Source organism: Gymnodraco acuticeps, unplaced genomic scaffold (genome assembly GCF_902827175.1).
Source record: "Gymnodraco acuticeps unplaced genomic scaffold, fGymAcu1.1, whole genome shotgun sequence".
Lineage (NCBI taxonomy): Eukaryota > Metazoa > Chordata > Actinopteri > Perciformes > Bathydraconidae > Gymnodraco > Gymnodraco acuticeps.
The window spans coordinates 64,484-74,551 of record NW_022989947.1 but is presented as its reverse complement, the minus strand read 5'-3'; the positions used below and the strand labels follow the sequence as shown (position 1 = coordinate 74,551).

General features: G+C 43.7%; 1 long non-coding RNA gene across 1 annotated transcript; it reads right to left on the bottom strand.

Annotated features, from left to right (window-relative positions):
* Positions 1-8,391: 8,391 nt before the first annotated feature.
* Positions 8,392-8,903, bottom strand: LOC117542578. The gene is made up of 3 exons (XR_004568456.1): positions 8,840-8,903; positions 8,565-8,691; positions 8,392-8,450 (listed from the first exon to the last, which is right to left on the bottom strand). It is a non-coding gene; the product is annotated as an uncharacterized LOC117542578 (long non-coding RNA).
* Between the last annotated feature and the right edge of the window lie 1,165 nt (positions 8,904-10,068).

Here is a 10,068-nt window from a genome sequence, read left to right as displayed (position 1 = left end):
CTAGTGCTAATGCAATGCACTAGAACTTGGAGTAGGAGGATCAACCAAAGAAAGCTCCCCCATCAGACACCAATTTCCAACACAGGCACAGCATTCTCTGTATTTGAAGTTTCTTCCGGCGACAACCGCTGGTCTTTTTGCACTTTTATTAATCCACCCTAACATTTTAGAAATGCTAATTTGTGACGTGACTTGCTTTCCTTCTCTCGGGGGCGTGCCTGCCTCTGGTCTATCACTCTACATAGCCACCCACTGGGTGGGAGTTGCACTGCATAAACACAACACACGTGCATCTAGGTATGTAAATTGTAAAGCATTAAAACATGGTTTTTACTAACAGTTTTCAGTATGTTTGTTACTTCGGCATTATTATTATTATTATTTTGAAACGTGTATTACTATTAAATCACGGTCAAATAGGTTAATTTTGACATAGTCGTTTCCACCACAGTATTTACATGGAGGAAGATAAGCCCCGCCCCCTCTCCAGCACGTTCTGTTTGAATGACAGGAGTAAACAGCTGACAGCCGCTGTGAAACTCCAGCGGTTAGAGCGATGAGAATGTCCGTTCGGCACCTCATGACGCATCTACTGAGTACCGGGCGGCTGTATATATATATATGGATGTATAATAAGAACGGCGGGAGAGTGTTGAGTACTGGCACGGTGCATGAGTACCGGAGTACCGCCAGCATGCCGGTACTGAGCAAGAAGTGCCGGTACTCCATGGGTCAGAACCAGAAGTGCCGGTACTGCGTACCGGTGAGTACTGGCCCAATTCCAGCACTGGTCTAAAGTTACTGATAAGTCACGTGTTTCCTGCTTGGGGTGCAGAAATCTTTGCCCATTGACTCTCTTTAAGTGGTGCATGCACACCCCTTCAATGCAAGTGATAGGAGCGGTTCAGGGTGCACCAAACTGCGCCCAAAGCAGCTGTTGACACCGCCAACAACTCGGGGCAGCTGGAACGCCAGAGTGAGTGATTGACGTTTGTTTGAATGAGAGAGAGTTAGACAGAGACGGAGTGTAAATAAAACTAGATAGCGAATATGGAGAAGGAAATTATGTTTAGAAGAAACAGGGGTTACGTATTGTAACCCTAGTTATATAAGCACAGGCGGAGCCCTCTACTGGACTCTATAGGTACTACTCTCTATCATGCTGTGCGTGCTTTCACCTACTGAGTTTACGTAAACGTAGCCGGCCAATCGGGGCGAGCCTACCTGAATGCGCGCGCAGGGCCCACAGTATATAAAGGCGGCTACACCCCACCGCCCACTATCCTATACACTCTTCAGCGAGCGGACTAGGAAAGACAGGGCCCCCAGGTAGAGGGCTCCGCCTGTGCTTATATAACTAGGGTTACAATACGTAACCCCTGTTATATTTCACACAGGCTCCGCCCTCTACTGGACTCTATGGGTACAGTGGGCGGAGCCCCCGATGTATACACGCCCTGTCATCCAACAACATCGACCCACCACACCGTCCCTGACCGGCTTTTGGCTAACATCCATTGCATCCCCACCTCTATGGCGTTATATTTGTGCCTCTATCCTGAGCACGCAATGAAACATGTTGAGCATAGAAAATGCTATTGAGTGCGCACTTGAACAGTTTGAGCACAGAGAAATATATTTTTCTCATAAAACTCCTGCTCCGTGCGCAAGCAGACCGCTACACGCGCTCTCTCTCTCCCCCGCTCGCTCGACCTCTCCAGCCTGCGCGCGCTCAGCTTTGCCTGCGCGCGCTCAGCTTTGCCTGCGCTCGCTCAAGTTGTCACAGCGTTAAAAATGTGCCACAAAACCAACCAATCGGAGAACTCGAGAAGGTCAATTCTGATTGGCTGGTCCAGCGCATGTAGAGAGAAGAGTTGCTACAGCGGAAGGTCCAAAATGCTTGATCGTCACGTGGTTCAGAGACTCAGAAAGTTCCGGAAGTTCGTGGCAGGCCATTTGAATCACGATTTGAATGCATTAATAACAGGATATAAATGCAATTTTTGGTAATTAGTGGTCAATAAAGGTTTTGATTTGCAATATTTATACAACATATCGATATGTGTATGTAGTTACATCAATGTGTGTGTTTTTTTTTTTAAATGTGCTAATATTTGAGGATTAAGATACTTTATTGATACCAATTGGGGAAATGTTTACGCTGCAGCAGCAAAAGACAAGGAGGCATTGTACATTAGACAGTTAAAAGACTATAATTAAACAATCGAAAATGTAAACATCTTAAATAGAAATAACATAGCATTAAAACGTAGAAAATATACATAGTGTGAACAGCTATCTTACCTGTTAACATGTTAGGCTAACGTTGCCTTGGTTAAAGAGCCTGTTGTTTATTGCTTTGAATTCTTTAAAACAAATATTATCTTCTTAAACCTGTATGGTAGTCAGGAGCATCACATCCTAATGTTTTATATATTTAGAGGGAAGGGATGGGGAAGGAAGGTTTCAAAATTCAGATTAGATTCATTTCTAACCATTTCATTAATTCATGTGGTTTCAGTAATCCCCTGGTAATTGAGGACAACAAGTAATCTAAAGTACTAATGTAATCTTTATGACTTCAGAAAGGACAGGAGACCCACAGGTGCCTATATCAATGATTGTCAACTGACAGCACAATGAGTCAAAGGACTAGCAGCAGCAGCATGATGATGATGTTAAATGTGTTGTTTTTGGAACATCCATTGTAAATAATGGAATTCAATAAACATTGAATAGCATATCATGCAGTTTGTCTGTGCCTTTCCTCCGTGTTGTCCGGCATATAGTCTCCCCCATGGTTTGCTGTGCTGCCTGGGGATGCTCCAAGCGCTCAGAGAAAGGAGTATGAATGTAAAGTTTCCCTCACTGACACAGAGAGGAGGAAAGAATGGCTGGCTCAAGTCAGCAGGAGGCAATTAACTATCACAAAAGACAACAACAGCAACAACATATGTGAGGTAATCATATTTTTCACAAAACGAAGACCACAACCATTGGGAAACTTAATGTCTGGTTTAATCAAAATAAGGAACAGGGAGAGGCTTGCAAACTCTGGGAGTTGGAGACTCAGGTGCAGGGTGAGGGTCTCAGTGCAGGTCTTCAAGCTCCATTGAATCCCCCTGGGGTTCTTGTGTTGAGAGAGGGAGACAGGAGAAAGGGTTAGATACATCTAGCAACCTATAGGATGGGAAATTGTTGACCTATTTTAAAGTACCTTGTGTTTTCACTCTCACTTAAGTCCCTCTCCCTTTGCCATCAATCCAACATTAGCTGAGCTGCAACATAATACAGACAGGTAATAATCAACAGAATCACAAAGACATAATATGACTCTGCTAAAAACACTCACCCATAAATTATGTTTTTGTTTACTGTTTAGAAGTCTCAAATATACACTCTAAATCCATATCAATAGCGATGTATCACACAAATAGCTCTCTTCCTTATTATTGTGTAACGTTAACTATATTATACTAGCTGGAACTCCAAAATGGATATCCTCATTTCTCCACCCACTACAATCACACGCCCCAATGTTATATTTAACTAATATGTAACTCCCTCCACCCCGGATAAAAGCACGTTAAGAAGCCCCTTTTCTCTAATTCCACAACGTTGGAAGAAATAACATGAGGGGAGAACGGATTAATAGGCTGTTCGTGGTTAACGTGTGTTGCTAACTTTAGCCGGTATAGATGAGAGTAACAAATGCGTCACTTCCGGGCAAAAAATAACGTCTCCGCCCACTTTTGGGGGAAAACAAACGCTGTCAGTTGAACGGCGTTCTATAGCTTGGTTTCACGTGACGTCACATCGTTGCGTTCCTTTGCGCGAAATTCCATTGGAGGTCAGGAAGTAATTTTCTACAGAGGATCTAGCTGCTGTTACCATTGTGAAAATGCCGGTGTGTTGTGTAGTTTACGATTGTTCCAATCGATCCGGCCGAGAGAAAAACAAGAGGTTTTACCGAGTGCCGAAGGTTGTCGTCCATAAGCTGAGCAATTTAAGAAGCTAACCGAAGAACGCCGGAAAAAAAATGGCTTTCAAACCTACATCTGGCGGTCGGGAAGGAGCAGAGTCGTCTAATGCACGGGTCTGGCAGCGACCACTTCATCAGAGGTATTAGCTAACTTGGTTTTGTGGCTTTGTTTAGGTATTATTGGGTTGTGGTTAAATGCGTATTTACTAGTAATACTGATCATGTTTAAGTTACCTGTAGTCTAATATGGACTTTGTTGGGACTTTTTAGGTGCCCTAGCGCTTTGGGTGACTTTGAGTCGGTAGACTGGGCTCCCACTGTTAGCCTCGGTTACCACACAACAAGTAAGCCCAGATCAGAGGCATCTCTTCGACGAGAGCAGAGGATGGAGCCTCAAGGAAGACCAACAAAGACATTCAGAATGTGCAGAGGCTTTGTTGGATCTCCTGCAGACAACCGAGAGCCCAGAAACCGACGCAGCCCCCGTCTGACAGCCCACAACCAGAGGACACCAGTGGGATATTAAATGACCAACAAGGTAAATTAACCACCAGCATTATTATTAAATATTACAAATGTGATTGTCAGAAAATCAATGCAAACTTTGAATTAGGTTTAGAAAATAGAGCACTAATTTGAGAATCTGCAATAATTGGAACAGAGAACTTGCATGTCTGTAAAAAGGTTGTCAAAAAGATAACTTCACAAAAATTCACATTCATATTTGACTATTTTAAATAACTAATTATGCTTGCTAACTTGCTATATTGTATGCAGATGCAGGATGCCAGACTGATTTAACGATGGAGGACATCGAGAGGATGGAGGATGTTCTGAGACAGAACACAACAGAGCTGGGAGATCTTCGGACAAAGGCACTGGACACAAAGTTCAACCAGGAGTCCTTTGAGAACAACGAAGAGAAAACAAAGTTTTACACTGGGCTCCCCAACTTCTTAGTTTTACTTCAGGTTTTTCAACTGTGCGAGCCCTACATCACCTGTGGCCCTATGTCTGTGCTCTCCAAATTTGAACAGTTCATTTTAGTTTTGCTGAGGCTGAGACTAAATCTCCCTCTGAAAGATTTGGCTTTCAGGTTCAACATCTCTCTCTCCACTGCTTCTAGAATTTGGCATAAGTTAATTGACATACTTCACGAGAGTACAGAATTTATAATTGAGTGGCCAGAGCGACATGTACTTCAAGCTACAATGCCAATGGGATTCAGACAGGCATTTGGATGTAGAGTTGCTGTGATTGTTGACTGTTTTGAAGTTTTATTGAGAGGCCCTCTAATTTACTAGCTAGAGCACAACATGGTCCAACTACAAGCATCACCATACTGTTAAATTTCTGATTGGTGTTACTCCCCAAGGCTATGTTACCTACATATCTTGTGCCTGGGGAGGAAGAGTTAGTGATAAACAGATCACAATACAGAGTGGGCTCCTAAAAACCTGTTACCTGGAGATATTGTCCTAGGCAGACCGTGGGTTCGATATTGCCGATAGTGTGGGATTTTACTGTGCTTCACTAAAGATGCCTGCATTCACCAGGGGGAAAAGTCAGCTGTCAGCATACGAGGTGGAAGAGACAAGAAAAATAGCTAATGTGCGTATTCATGTTGAAAGAGTCATAGGATTAGTCAGAAGAAAATATCAGATTCTGCAAAGTAGGGCTGTGCCCATAGAGCACATGCTAACAAAACCAGGTGAGGCACTAGCATTAATTGACAAGATTGGGGTTATTTGCTGTGCCTTGTCTAATCTGTCAGTGTCTGTCATCCCATTGGAGTAAAGTCATGGAGCTGTAGTCTTGTAAATAAGAAACCTATGTATTATTCAGTATCATTTAATCTTTTCAGTAAACATATTTTTGTGTTGAAAATTGTGTAGCCCTACTCAATATACAACTTTCATCTACATTCAGGCTTAATTCATTCAACAATATTCTAGAGATGACAATTGGTCTGGTGACGCTCCCATGTATGGCCATTGAGGGTTATTGTAAATGTAATAAGAAACCATGTATTATTCAGTCTTAGTATCATTTAATCTTTTCAGTAAACATCTTTTTTACAATAGCATATATCACCACAGCCCTACTTCCCTAGTGAGTGTGGTCAGTGAATATGAAGGTGCTGTAATGCAGGTTAAAGAGCTGCCACTGTGCAAATATTACATTCCCTTGTAAATATAGGGGTACAAAGGGAAGTAGCGACACACAACAATAACCGGCCGAGAGAAAAGAGGAGAGGAAACTGATCTCTGACACCATAAAGTGGTCTTTTAATTAACACAACGAAAAAGGGCTCACCAGCCAACTTGTCAAACAAAGCTTAAGATAAGGGGAGAAGCGACTGCAAACCTTCCTCATGGTCCTATATGGAGGGCGGCTGATTGGAGATTGGAGCACCTGGGGAGATCAGAGGGAGAGAGAAAAAGACACCCCACACACACCCAAACACCAGCACCCACTACGGCACGTAATAATAATGCAACAAGGAGAGAACCACAACTTCCGGGACCAGGACAGACACAGGTGCTGGTAATCACGCCTTCTCTCCCTCCTGATCATCTTGCAACTGAAACTGAAAAATGGAACAGCAGACAGAGAGAGGAGGCTTTTAGGTCACCTGATAGTTATGCACTAACATGTTCTTGTGGAAAAAAATGAGCACACCAACTCTTTATGACTTTTACCTTTCCCCTTGTAAGTTGCTGTCCCAACACTTCAGGGAGAAACACATAGTCTGAAGAAACGCTCACTCTGGGAATGATGTTGTCCCACAGGTCCACATCACGCACAATTCTCTTCTACAAAGAGGTCCAAGATTTTTAGTCCAGACAACAAAGTCGCAGTAGTCAACATCAACGAGGTGGAGCTGAGCCTGTATTTGATGGTAGTAGGCATGTCTCCTGTCCAGCTTCACAGTGCCCCCATCGTTGACGAGACAGAAGCCCTTTGTTCTCCAGCACACGAGGCGTAAGATTGGCCTCCTCTTGTTTGCTGTGTGGGCACTAAAAGTTCAATGAAAAGAAAAGTAATATATTGTACTGTAAATAAGTGTCTGCAGCTCAAAATGTATTGGAAGAAGGATCCCCGACATCAGGATCACGTCACAATCCTATACTTACCCTACTTAACCCCTTTACTGTAGCACAATACTGGAACAGGGGGAGGGGGGGGGGATAACTTACCTTTATCTCACAGATACCAGTTCCATGGCAGGTGCACGGGACACCTCCGTCTGGCGACGCTCCCATGGTATGGCCATTGAGGGTTGCACAGCAAAAGGCCCGCGGGCGTGACAGCGGGAAACCCGGGGGGTGCAGACCGGTGGACGCCGGGCATACGGCGGGGGGCAGGTGCCGCGTATTGGCAACACACACACACACCACCATCACACACACACCACCACACACACCACACACACACACACACACCACACACACACACACACCACACAACACACACCACACACACCACACACACCACACACAACAGACACACCACACACAACACCACAACACACACACACTAACACACACACACACACACACACACACACACCACACACCACACACACACACACACACACACACACCACACACACCACACACATACACACACACACACACACACACAACACCACAACACACACACACACACACACACACACCACACACGTTTATGCATTGAAATATTTTGTGAATCATATTTTTGTAATGATAATGAATTTAGTTATAAGTTACTTGTACTGTAACTTACTGATATACGTGATATAATCATCGTATACCACGTGGTAGAATTGTAAGTTACTTTTCACAACAAGTCGGTATCCCTCCTCGTCTGAGAAAAACTGTATACAGTTTGCTTTTCTGATTGGCTCCCTAATCCCTAATAAATACCTTGTTGCAGCTGTAGAGAACTTGTATGCCTCTGGGTAGCATATGGACTTGATTAAGGACTTTGATGGCTGTGCAAGACTAGTCGTAGAACCTGCTTCAGTCTTGAGGCTGTGATCCTTCCTGCTCTTGGCTAAACCATATTGCTGATAAGCTCTGGTTCTGGTCTCCTCCTCTACTGCATGGACCTGTGGGCTGTGTCAGCTCTTCCTGTCTGAAGTCCTGGCATGCATTCTGCAACTCTGTTGGGGATAGCTGTAGCATCTCTGGTGTCCTATACTGAGGTAGTGGTTTAGGTAGCTTGCTCACAGATTTAGGGACAAATTCTCTGTAATATGGTTCCCTGGACATCAGTGCAAGCACTTCTTGGGGAATTTCTGGCTCAAAGTCTTGAAAAACTGCATATACCTCTCTGATCCTCGCTCCAATTTTGAACCCTGGACTGTGGGACGCTGAAATGTGTTGCTTCTCACCTGTCCTTCCAGCAATGGCATCATCCAGTTTTGCTTTTTGGATTTTGCGGATGAAAAGTCTATCATCGCAACTGGAGCAGCAGGAATCTGCACATGTGAGAGACAGACCAACATGTATGTGAACATACATGTAGGTGCAGTGTAACAATGAGACAGACAAGGACGGAATGAACAGCTGACTGACCACTGGGGTCTGAATACCTTTTTGACATGTGATGGCATTAGCCACTTGCACTTCTCAGTGGTGCAGGATGCAGTCTCTCTCATCTTCACACCTGCTTCGATTGCAAACAGAACTGCTCCAACATGTGAGCAGGATTCTGACAAACTGTATAGACAGAGACATACTAGATAACTAGATTGATCGTAAAAGCTAGTAAATGGTATAACATGAATATTATAGCAGGCATTATTTTGTCTGAGCTTAAGTGTTGTGTCAAATATGCTTTGGGTTGGGATATTTATTTATGACTTACCCAGCCATACAGTTACAGTGTGCTGTAACAACCTCTCCATCTTCTTTAGCTACAATCCACGTTTTAATGGTGTTTCTCCAGACCTCTGGGAATGGTTGACCTACACAATTGAAGCTCCAGTTCACAACTTGCGAGTTGGTAACATACATTTAACAACATCACAAGCAACACATAACCAGATGGTCTTGGTAAGAGGTTGTTTTTAATATTAACCTCAACATAGAGTGATATAAACAACGTGCAGGCTGTTCAAAGGCTCTGAGCTGTCTATACACACAAAACACAATATATCCTAAGCTAAACACAATAACAAACATACACATATATACACACACAACACACTCACAGGCCAGTTAATGCTGAAGGCAAGGCGACAGCCGTAACACTGCCTTACATGAGTCCATGTAGCTAAAGTTAGCTAGCTAGATGTCTCCTAATAATGCTACTTAGAGGTAAGAAGGTATAGGTAGTTAACACTCACCCGGGCAAAAACAAGGCGACATTGTTTTAATGCCTCTTTGGTGCCGAGGTCATTCACCCATCCACACACAAAGTAGTTGAAAGCTTCCAGGCTTTTATACGTTTTCATCTGGCTAGCCGTGTAGTAGGAGGTATGAAGGACGAGGTAGCTGTGATATCCATCGCCTGGACAGCGGGCAAATCGGATAATCACAAGAAAAGTCGTTTTTGTTTTCAGCTGATATACGGATCGTATCCGATGTGTGCTGTGAGTTTTTTTCACGATATCGGGCGGCGTGCAGGTTCATTTAATGTTTGACATAGTCGGTGTCCTCCATGATTCCTGCGTTGATGAATGATTGCGTTTTCACTTCCTGACCTTGAATTTCGCGCGTCATAGAAGTCACGTGACTGAAACCAAGCTATAACAAATTCCTGAAGTTTTTGCCAATCCGATCAGAAATGTAAGAAAACCGGAGATTTTTGGATCATCAAAGAGCCCGATTCCAATGGCCAGACAGGCAAACAATTGCATTAAGCCATTAGAAATCGACGATCGGGGCTCGATATATGGTTAAATATAGCAGTAGGCTATCGATTTTCATAGATGAGAGTAACATCGACGTCACTTTACGGCCCCGCCCACTTTTGGGGGAAACAACGCTGTCATTGTGAATGGGCGATCGAGCCTGAAGCCACAGAGCTCTTCTTTACTGTCCTTTCTTCTTAGAGGAAGTACAGAAACACTGAACTCTGGATTATTTTTAATG